We start from the raw sequence: 9,997 nt of genomic DNA on the forward strand, positions 1-9,997 counted from the left end.
CCCACCCCGCCCCGTTAGAAGCCCGCCCCGTCCCGCCTAGTGAGGTGGTCCTAGAATCCCACCCCGCCCCGTCAGAAGCTCCTTTTTTTTCACTATTAACTACTAAATAATATATATAATTTCACAACCATGTTAATAAATTTATAATTTCTAAAGGCATAAAAAAATACATTTTTTATATTCACAAATATTAAAGTCTTTGTAATTATAAATATCTAATAAACGTAATTATAAACCAAGTTTTCATCCAAAACATAATTATAAATATTGTCTCCAAAGAAAAATAAACATAATCCAAAACATAATTGTAAATAGTGTCTCCAAAGCAACATAATCATAATACAAAACACTCAATTTTCATCTTCATACTCTTGTAAGTTGGGTTGGAAAAACTTGAGTTTTGGCTAAAAAATTACAAAAATACTCCCTTGCCAAAAAACTAAGCCCGGCGGAGAAGCTCGCCCCGCCCCGACAAAACCCGCAGTTTAAGCGATGCGGGTTAGGTGGGCTTTTTCTCTTTGGCGATCCTAATTTTTCAGTCCAACCCAACTTTTTTGGAGGGTTATGCGGGCCAACCCGGCGGGTTTAGGCCCATTTGTCACCCCTAGCTATAAGTGTGGCTGTTGGTGCAAGTTTAATGATAGAGATTAGATTTTTTTGTTGAACTTCATTCATTAGGATAATAAAGACCTTTGCTGCCATTATAAATAGATAGGGTGATAACGGATCTCCCTGTCGCAAACCTCTCTAAGGTTTAATCTTCTTGGACATGTTGCCATTTATTTTCATCTTATAATTTGCACTCTTCACACATCCCATCATCAACTTCACCCACTTTTCAATAAAATTGGAGGCCTTAAGCACCTCTTAAGAAAGTCCTATTCAAGTCTGTCATAAGCCTTATTCATATCTAGCTTGATCGCTAGTTCATTGGCTCCATCTTTTCTTTTTTTTTTTTCCAACCTGTGGAAGGCTTCTTATACAATGATTATATTATTGTGAATGAGCCTCCCACCAAACAAAAGCACTTTGCATTGGGATACTATCTTGTCTAAGATCTTCTGCAACCTTACCACCATCAGCCTAGATATTATTTTGTATATAAAATTACAACAACTTATAGGCCTTAGCTAATTAAGGTTTTTCGGATTATTTGTTTTTGGAATAAGGATAAGAGTAGTTTCACTAATTTTCTTACGCATAATGGCTTCTTCAAAAAAAAATTTAAAACTGCGCATACCTCTTCTTTCATGGTCTCCCAATGCTTTTGGTAAAACATCTCGTTGAGTCCATTTGGTCCTGGGACCTTTAAACTCTCCAAACTAAAGGTTCCAGCTCTTATTTCATCGTCCCTTATGTTTCCTAGGATCTTTTCATTCATCTCGTTGGTTACTTTTTTCGGTATTTTTCTGATGTACTTCTATAAACTTCCTCTCTTTTCAGAAGTAAACAATTTGGAAAAATGTTCTTCAGCTAGTTTTAATATTTCATCACCACCTTAGACCTATTGTCCTGCTGAATTTTTTAAAATTTCTATTCTATTCCTATCTCTCCTCTGAATAGTAGTAATGCGAAGAAAATTAATATTTTTATCTCCTCATTTAAGCCATTTTAACTTTGACTGTTGTTCCCTAGAATTTTTCTTCTTGCCTCAACATTTTTAAAATTCTTTTTTTTATTTGATTAATTAGTTGTTGTTTAATTTCTTCTAAGTTCTGTAGTTTTCTAAGCTCCTCCTTCATCTTTAAAATTTTCTTGTCAGTCCTTTTAAAGGTGGTCCTGTTCCATTTTCTCAGTTTCTCCTTACAATTCTTCATCCTTTGAATAATATTAGTCCATGCAGTTCTTCTTGTGATCTCTTTGTTTCATCCCATATTAATAACATTGCGGCATTCCTCATGATCTTCCCAAAATGCCTCATACTTAAAAAATATGTCTTCGTTTTATTCCTCAATTTAGAAGACAACATTAATGGACAATGATCTGAGCTAGCAGGGCTTCCAAAATAGTATATTCAAACTTCTCCCTCCATGGCCAGTTTGCTAGGGCTCAATCAAGTCTTTCCCTAGTTATGAACCTATTTCTTGGATTACTAAACCAAGTAAATTTATTTCCTTTAAGTTCCAAATCCATGAGCATATTTTCATTCACAAACTTCCTGAACTCTTCAAGTTTCTCTCTAGGCTTTGGGTGTAAACCAACCCTTTTCTCTTGTGTTAGAACATCATTAAAGTCTCCAATATATATTTGTGCTTCCTCTTGATCCTAGTTATTGGCTGTTAAATTCCTTCATAACTTCTTCCTATTCCTAAAAATTGGATTACCATATACAAATACACATTTCCAAGATTTACCATTGTTTATACTTATCCTAGTCTTAATAAAATTATCACACTACGACAAAATAATAATGTTTACATTTGATTTCCACAAAATACATAGGCCTCCGAACAAGCTCCGGAGTTCTACACAAAAGAATTTATCAAAACATAACTTCTTTCTAATAGAATTAATTCTACCTTCCTTAGCTCTAGTTTCCATAAAAAAAACTACTAACGGCTTGCTAATTTTGTAAATATTTTTTAATTCAGCCATTGTCGAGGATGTCGCCACTCTTTGATAAATCCAACTTAAAAGATTCATGGCTGAATTTGGGGCATGCTTAGGCCCGCCTCCTCAGCCTTGTTGTTGTTACCTGCATTCCATTCTACTGTTCCTTCCTCAGTTCCATCTCATTTTGCTGCCCCTTCCTCATAATTCTTGATTTTCTTGCTGATTTGCATTGGATCTTTCTCATTATCATCCTCCCAGACTGTTCCAACTATTTGCAGTATGCTCTATCCTCTCTCATCCTTTTAAGTTTCAAACTTTGTTGCATACAATTAGCTAGCTATATTTTTCACCGTGATGACCTTCTATTATTCTCCACTATCTCTTCTCCTTCCTCTTTGCCATTGCTTGCTAATTCAACATAATATATGTCTCCACTTTCTGCTTTGTACTCTTGCTTGTACTTCTCTTTCTTGCTTCCTTTCTTGTTCTCACTCAATTTTCTCTTGTTGTTCCTATAACTCCAGCGTGTGTGTATCAGCTCAAAATTATTATATAATGTTGGAGTTATTTTTTGAGCCTGCACTTCTCTATTGTTGCCGTCTGTCTAATTGTTGCAAATCAGAACTTCATATTCTGTTATCCTTGGAATGTGGGCTTCATAGCTTGATTCAAATATGTGATGTTCCTTTTGATCTAGACTCTTTCTTTTTCTTTGAGTTAATTCTTTCCTGATCCAATTAGTTAGACCTTTAATGTTAGGTTTCCTTCCATCTTGTTTGCTTAGTTGAACATGAGTTGTTTTTCTATTGGGCCTTATGTCAATATTTAACCAAATTTTACCCTATCTTGTAACTCTCCATCAGCTTCTTCTTGTTGGGCTGGTCTTTTTATTCCCTTATTATTATTTTTCCTGATCTCCATTGCTAAACTATCTATTATATAGACTGCCCTTAATTCTTCTAGGTCACCATTCATTTCCTGAAAATCTGGGATATTTTGTGTTTTTTTGCCCCTCTCTCTCTCTCTCTCTCTCTCTCTCTCTCTCTCTCTCTCTCTCTCTCTCTCTCTCTCTCTCTCTCTCTCTCTCTCTAAATTGATTTTCCAAACAATTCTCTTCCCCTAATTCATGCTGCAAATTCTGCTAATCTCTGATCATACTTTTTTCAATATCTTGTCTGTCCTTACTCCCTCTTCTCATGCTTTGTTGTCCACACGCTGTTTCTTTCACATCTTGTTCTTTCCATCCTTCTTGCACCCATGGATGTAGTAGATCAAACCTGGCTCTAACTCCCAAACCTGCTGAGTATCTAGGCTTTGTCGGATCCCAAACATTGCTGTTGGGTTTTTGCAGTTTTTCTTTTCCTGTACAATGATGCCATAGTTGTAGCAGTAACACTCTGGTAGCCTTTCATATTGAAAATATACCCATAGGTTTGACGATTTTTCTCTTGCTAACCAAAATTCTGTTGGAAGAGCTTTCGTTATATTGATACTTACTCTAATTCTCAAGAAAGATCTCCTAAGAACTCCATCCACCTTTGGGTTTTATACTTCAGCAACAACTCCTAACATGTTCCCAATATGAATGGTTGTTTCCTTGCTCATGTAATCAACAGGAATACCACGAACTTGAACCCAAAATTCTATAAAATCATGATTAACTTCAAACACAGATTTACCTTCTGTCCAAAGCTGAAGATTAATCAGATTGCCTCTCATATTTCACAGTCCATTCTGAAGTATTTGCAGTTTTTTTTTTCTTGTTTTTGAAGCTGAAAAGTATCTTCTTTATTCCTATTTCAATGACAGCTACACCTGGTGGATTGTCCCACATTTCCAATAAAACATTTCTGCATGCCTTGTAATTTATCACTTTATTAGAGATAACTTTTTTCATTATGTTGAGACAATCGACTTTAAATCCTAACTCCCCTAATTTGTTGAGACTTTAAATCCTTCTAATTTTACCCTCATTTACTTTTGCTTCTCTCTTGTAGGTTCTATATCTGTGTCTTTTTATTGGTGCAGAAGCCTGTGTAAGAGTATGAGTTCAGTTTGGGTTTTGAGATCAGTTCGGATTATAAGACTAGTTAGGTTGTTGGTAATACTAAGATAGGTGATTGTTAAACTAGTTAGAATATTGGTGTAAATGAAGATCAATGACAACTCTCTATTGGAGAAGAACCTGGTGTTCTAGAAGAACTCTCCTATTGCGAGAGAATTTTCTCCTATTGAGAATGTTTAATCCCCTTAAGATCCATTGTTGAATGCAAAAACAGCAGCTAAGCCGAAGATATAAGGCCAAACTTTATTTGGGTTTATTCCCTAGTGTTTTTTACATGAATGAGTAATCTATGGGCCCTGGAGCAAAATGAAAAATGAGAAAATCTAAATTAGCAAACAAAAGCCCAATAGTGTATTCTTTCAGGGCTGGGCTCTCAAGGAAAATTCTTGTAGAAATCATACATTCACACACGAAAAAGGAAAGGAACTCTCTATAATGCATGAAATAATGTCATACAATAAAACTTGCGATTTTGTGAAGGTGAATGCTATGGTGTCTAAAAAGTGATGTCTATTTACTTAAAAAGGTTAAAAAATAATATTTAATTTAAAAGATATAACAATAAATTATTTTTAAAAAATTAAAACTTACTACAAAAAGTAAGTTAGGCAAAATTTAGACACCAACTCATAGGTACCATAGAATTGGCCTTTTGTGAATGTTTCGTATGGTTCTTTAATTTCTACCTGTTGACTATTTTTGAAAAATAAAGATGTTTGTTTCATCCAAAACATATATAATAGTTAGTGGATATTATATTTTAGAAAAAAAAAAGACAAATAGGTCATTGACTTTTTGGTCCGCGAACATTTATATCCTTGAGGATTTAAAAATACACTTAAGTCTCTGACTTTTTCAAAATCTGGACATATCGATTTTCGAGTCTAATTTGTTTTATTTTAAAAATTTTCACACGTGTGCATTCGTATATTGGTCAGCCCAATACAATAAAAGCTATATTTGATTTTTTTTTTGTTAGGTCTGCCAGACCAAATGAACAGAAGAATTAATGTTTCTAAATTTTAAGAAGATAAAAAATTTAAATATATTTTCAAATCATTAGAGATTTAAATGTGAGACTAAAAAGTCAAATGCCTATTTAACCTTTTCTCTTTTAGAGGAGTAGATGAATATGAGAAATTGTTGATGAACGTCAAAGATTATTAGGTATAAATGCAAAAATAACGGTTAAAACTCAATTTCTTCTAGCATTGATCCATGTGAAATATAACTGACCAATTCTTTTTTATTATTTTTGTCTTACATTCGAACTAATATTAGTCCAGTTTTTTTTTTTAATTAAAAAATATTGACCCCTTACAATTTTTTTTTTTTTTGATTCAATGAATATTAATATAAACTAGTCATTCGTTCGCGAAACACTTATATATATACACACACTTACCTAGCTGACTCAGTAGTTAACAAACCCCACTTAATCAGGAGTATTAATTCGTTACAACAATGTAAGAAGATATTTTGGCAGTTGACCGCTGACCTTAAAGTTTTGAGTCATTGACCCTTTTTCTGGTATTTTTTTTTTTTTGGAAAAATATAGGTATCAACATATTATTTATCAATTTATTGTCAATAATAATTAATTATTTTATTTTGAATACATATATAAAGAAATACATCCAGAAAATATATCTATAAAGACACTTCTATTAAATACAGTCATAAAAAAGACATTTTTATTAAACACATCCACGAAGACACTTCCATTAAATATAGTTATAAATAAGAGTTGGCAGAAATATTGTTGGTAACAGGACCGTTTTTTTTTTCCTCCTTTATTATTACTTCGGTTTAGCACTTAACATTGTTTTTGACCTGCTAACCTTGTTGAAAATTGTTATTATTAGAGACAAAATTAAATATTTTCAGTATAATGTGAATCAAGTGGCAGGTTTAAGATATAGCTTTCAATATTAATTATTTATTTATTTGGTTAGTACCATTATTTCTTGTAATAGCAGGTAGCTAAGTGTGATAGATACGTGTTTAACTTGACTCATAAACTTGCTTTTGATAGAATAATGATATGATAGTCATGATATAAATTAAAGCCTCATTTTGTTGACAAATTAAACACTATTATGAAGCGCACGAATGGTGTGTTTCATGGACTATAGGTGTGAAAACAGCAATATATGTATTAGCTTAATCATTTTATGAAAATAATGTCCCCTAGGAGTTTTAGCCTTTTAATAAAATATATATATTACACACAAAACAGACAAACTACTAAACAATATTTAATAACCATGCATTGAGACTTTTAGAGTTGCATAGCATGATTGAGTCTGCTATATATAAGGTTCTACTTCTGAACTTTTTATTTTTAATATTGGAGTGGTAGTGGTAATTTTTTAAAATGTGGATTGTTGGGGTATTATACTCAAATGTGAAATTGTTTAACTAGAGAAACAGAAATCGGACCGTCCGATTTATTAGAGGTACAGAAATCGGACCGTCCAATTTATAGAAGTACATAAATTGGACCGTCTGATTTGTAGAGATACAGAAATCGGACCGTCCAATTTATGAATGAGAGGTACACAAATCGGACCGTCTGATTTGTGTTTAAAAAAATTAAAAAATTTGAGGTACAGAAATCGAACCCTCCGATTTGTATACTTTCCACAATTTTAAAAAACACCAAAAATTACAATGTTAAGGTATATTACCACTTCTACTTCCATAACAAAAAAAATTAACCCTTCCTTATTATTATTTTTTTATAAAAAATTATATATCTATTGTGAAAAAATAAAACAAGAATGGCATGCTTGATTGCATGTTTTATATTATTATATTAGTAACTTTAGATTAATGACAATACTTCTCATAGTTTAGCACCAGAAAATGATAAGTGTTCTAGACATTATTAATTAAAGATAATTGATTTCCAATATTTTTCTTTTCAATCATCCTAATATGCATGGGAAGTGCATGCTTATTATTTTACAAATATTTACATATTAATTATGGCATAAAAAAAAAAAGAATATAACATATTATTGTTTTAGAAAAATACTATTAATACCTGAATACTCGCTCTTAATACTGTATCATACTTGTATAAAATTACAGTTTTTACTAATTAATTATATATTTAATTTTTTTTAGTTAACAAAACAAAAAATGTGTATTTGATTATTAAAAAATATTAATGTTAAAACGGTGTTTATTATAAAGAGCATAAACGTAGCGAAATTAATTGTTTTATATGTATTTTAACATAGGAAAAAAACACAAATATTAGGTTGGTGACGAAATTAAATACGACTCACTTTTGTTTTATTTGTACAATGCAAGTATAAATTTAACAAATACTTTTTTTTTTTAAGAAAAATTTATTAATACTATCTTTCTTTGTAGAAATATTTAGTATCATATTTTATAAAATATAAAGATATATATCACATATACTGTATATCTGATCTCAATTTTAGAGGATTTGGGAGCTAGTAATTTACTCTCTAATTAAATTCCTAATTAATTTACTAGTAATAAACCATACTAAATACATACTAAAATTAGTTACTAATATAAAATATATATTAAAATGAGTTAAATTATATATATATTTATATATAAATATATTATGACTGATTTTGATGTACAAATAATATTATTATTAGCAATAAAGAACTAGAAAAGCATAACCATAACTAAGTTTAATTTTAATGAATTTGATTCGAGTAAGAGTATAATGATGTTGGGCTTTACCGAAACCACGTGTACCCTAAGCCGAAGGATTTTCCACAAGAAAGTAGCTTACAACTTTCAAGTGCTATTGGTTTTTCCACTTTGAAGGGACATTAATATTGTTCCCCTAGTACTACTCCAAACTCCAAGACTAGCAAGTTTTTGAGGGGGAGGTTGTTGTTCTTGGTTCCCAAATAATTAAAATCATTACCACAATACCACCTCATACTCTTCCAAATATAGTGATGAAAAAAAGTGCTTTTTGGTTTTTGCCTTCCACTTTGGAGGAAATAATGTTGCTCATTCGAACTCCAAAAGATTGTCATCACTCACCCGTGAGCTAGATTCTATGTATGTTCCTATTGTATAATTTATTATTAATGAAAAGTAGTGATTATTAATTTATTATAATTATTGCATGCTTTGATTCGCATATTATTCTAGCTAGTGCCATAAATAATATAGATCATTAGATATTGTCGTATTATGGACGGTTCCTAAACATTTATCGCCTATGTTTCGCGTTTGTGTTGTGTCTTTTCAAAGCATTGAGACCAAAAAGGAAAAGTAATTGTACAAACAAAGAAATTCATCACTAAGGTGGGTGGTAATAATAATCCATGTCTGGTTAGTTCTTAGAAAGTTTAATGAAAGGATGCGTCTACATTGCACACATGTCTTCATCATCATGATCATTAGTAAAGTTGATTATTAAGCCCAAAATAAAGATAAGAGTAAGCTATTGACATGAAAAAACAGCTAAAGATATACTTAGGGTTAACTTATTACAAGATAAGTAGTGTATGGACGTGGGATCACTACAAGAAAAATGTTAGTCGAATTTATCATTGAATTTAGCGTTGCACATTAATGTTGGTTTTACCGGCGAATTTACTGACGGTTTATGTGTCAAATTCGTCAGGTCAAACCATTATCGACAGATTTTCTTTTTCGACGGTAAATTTGTCGGTAATAATTGGAGGAAAAATGGGAAAAATAGGTGCGAAATTTAGAGTAGAATTTACCGAGGGAATTTTTCGTCTGTAAACCCAATTAGTGGAACGCTGCATTTTGGTGACCCACAATACATTACCGTCAGATTTATCTGCCGGTAAATCCGACGGTAAACTTGTCCTAAATTCAAAAGCGAACATCCCCCTCATTTTAAAAAAAAAAAAGTAAAAAACACACACACACACACTCTCTCTCTCTAACCTTCTTCTCTCTCCTTCTCTTTTCTCTCTCTACCTCTGGCAGCCCCTCCAGCTACTCTCTGCTAGCGGCGGCTACCTACATTCTTCTCTAAAGACTTCGTGGACTCGCCTTGATCATGTTTTGTTGCTTAAAACAGAACTTCTCTCTCTGTCTCCGCCGTTGTTGGTGCCGCTGCCACTGCTGCACCTTCTGTCACCAGAGCTACATCTCTCTTCCCTCCTTTAGGTAGGTTGCCCCCATCTCTCTCCCTATTTTATCCTCATTTTTACTTCATTTTAAATAAAAAAAAATTCTAATCCCCTTTTGAATCCTAATCCTAATCCCATTTTTACTTTCTTCAGTTGGCTCTGTTTTATTAATCTGTATTTATGATTTTTTCCTTATTATTATCATAATAAATTTTATTTTAATATTTTTATTTATTGACATAAAATTATTCTAAGTATGTTG

This window comes from Arachis ipaensis, chromosome B4 (assembly GCF_059453495.1).
Source record: "Arachis ipaensis isolate K30076 ecotype BB chromosome B4, ASM5945349v1, whole genome shotgun sequence".
Classification (NCBI taxonomy): Eukaryota; Viridiplantae; Streptophyta; class Magnoliopsida; order Fabales; family Fabaceae; genus Arachis; species Arachis ipaensis.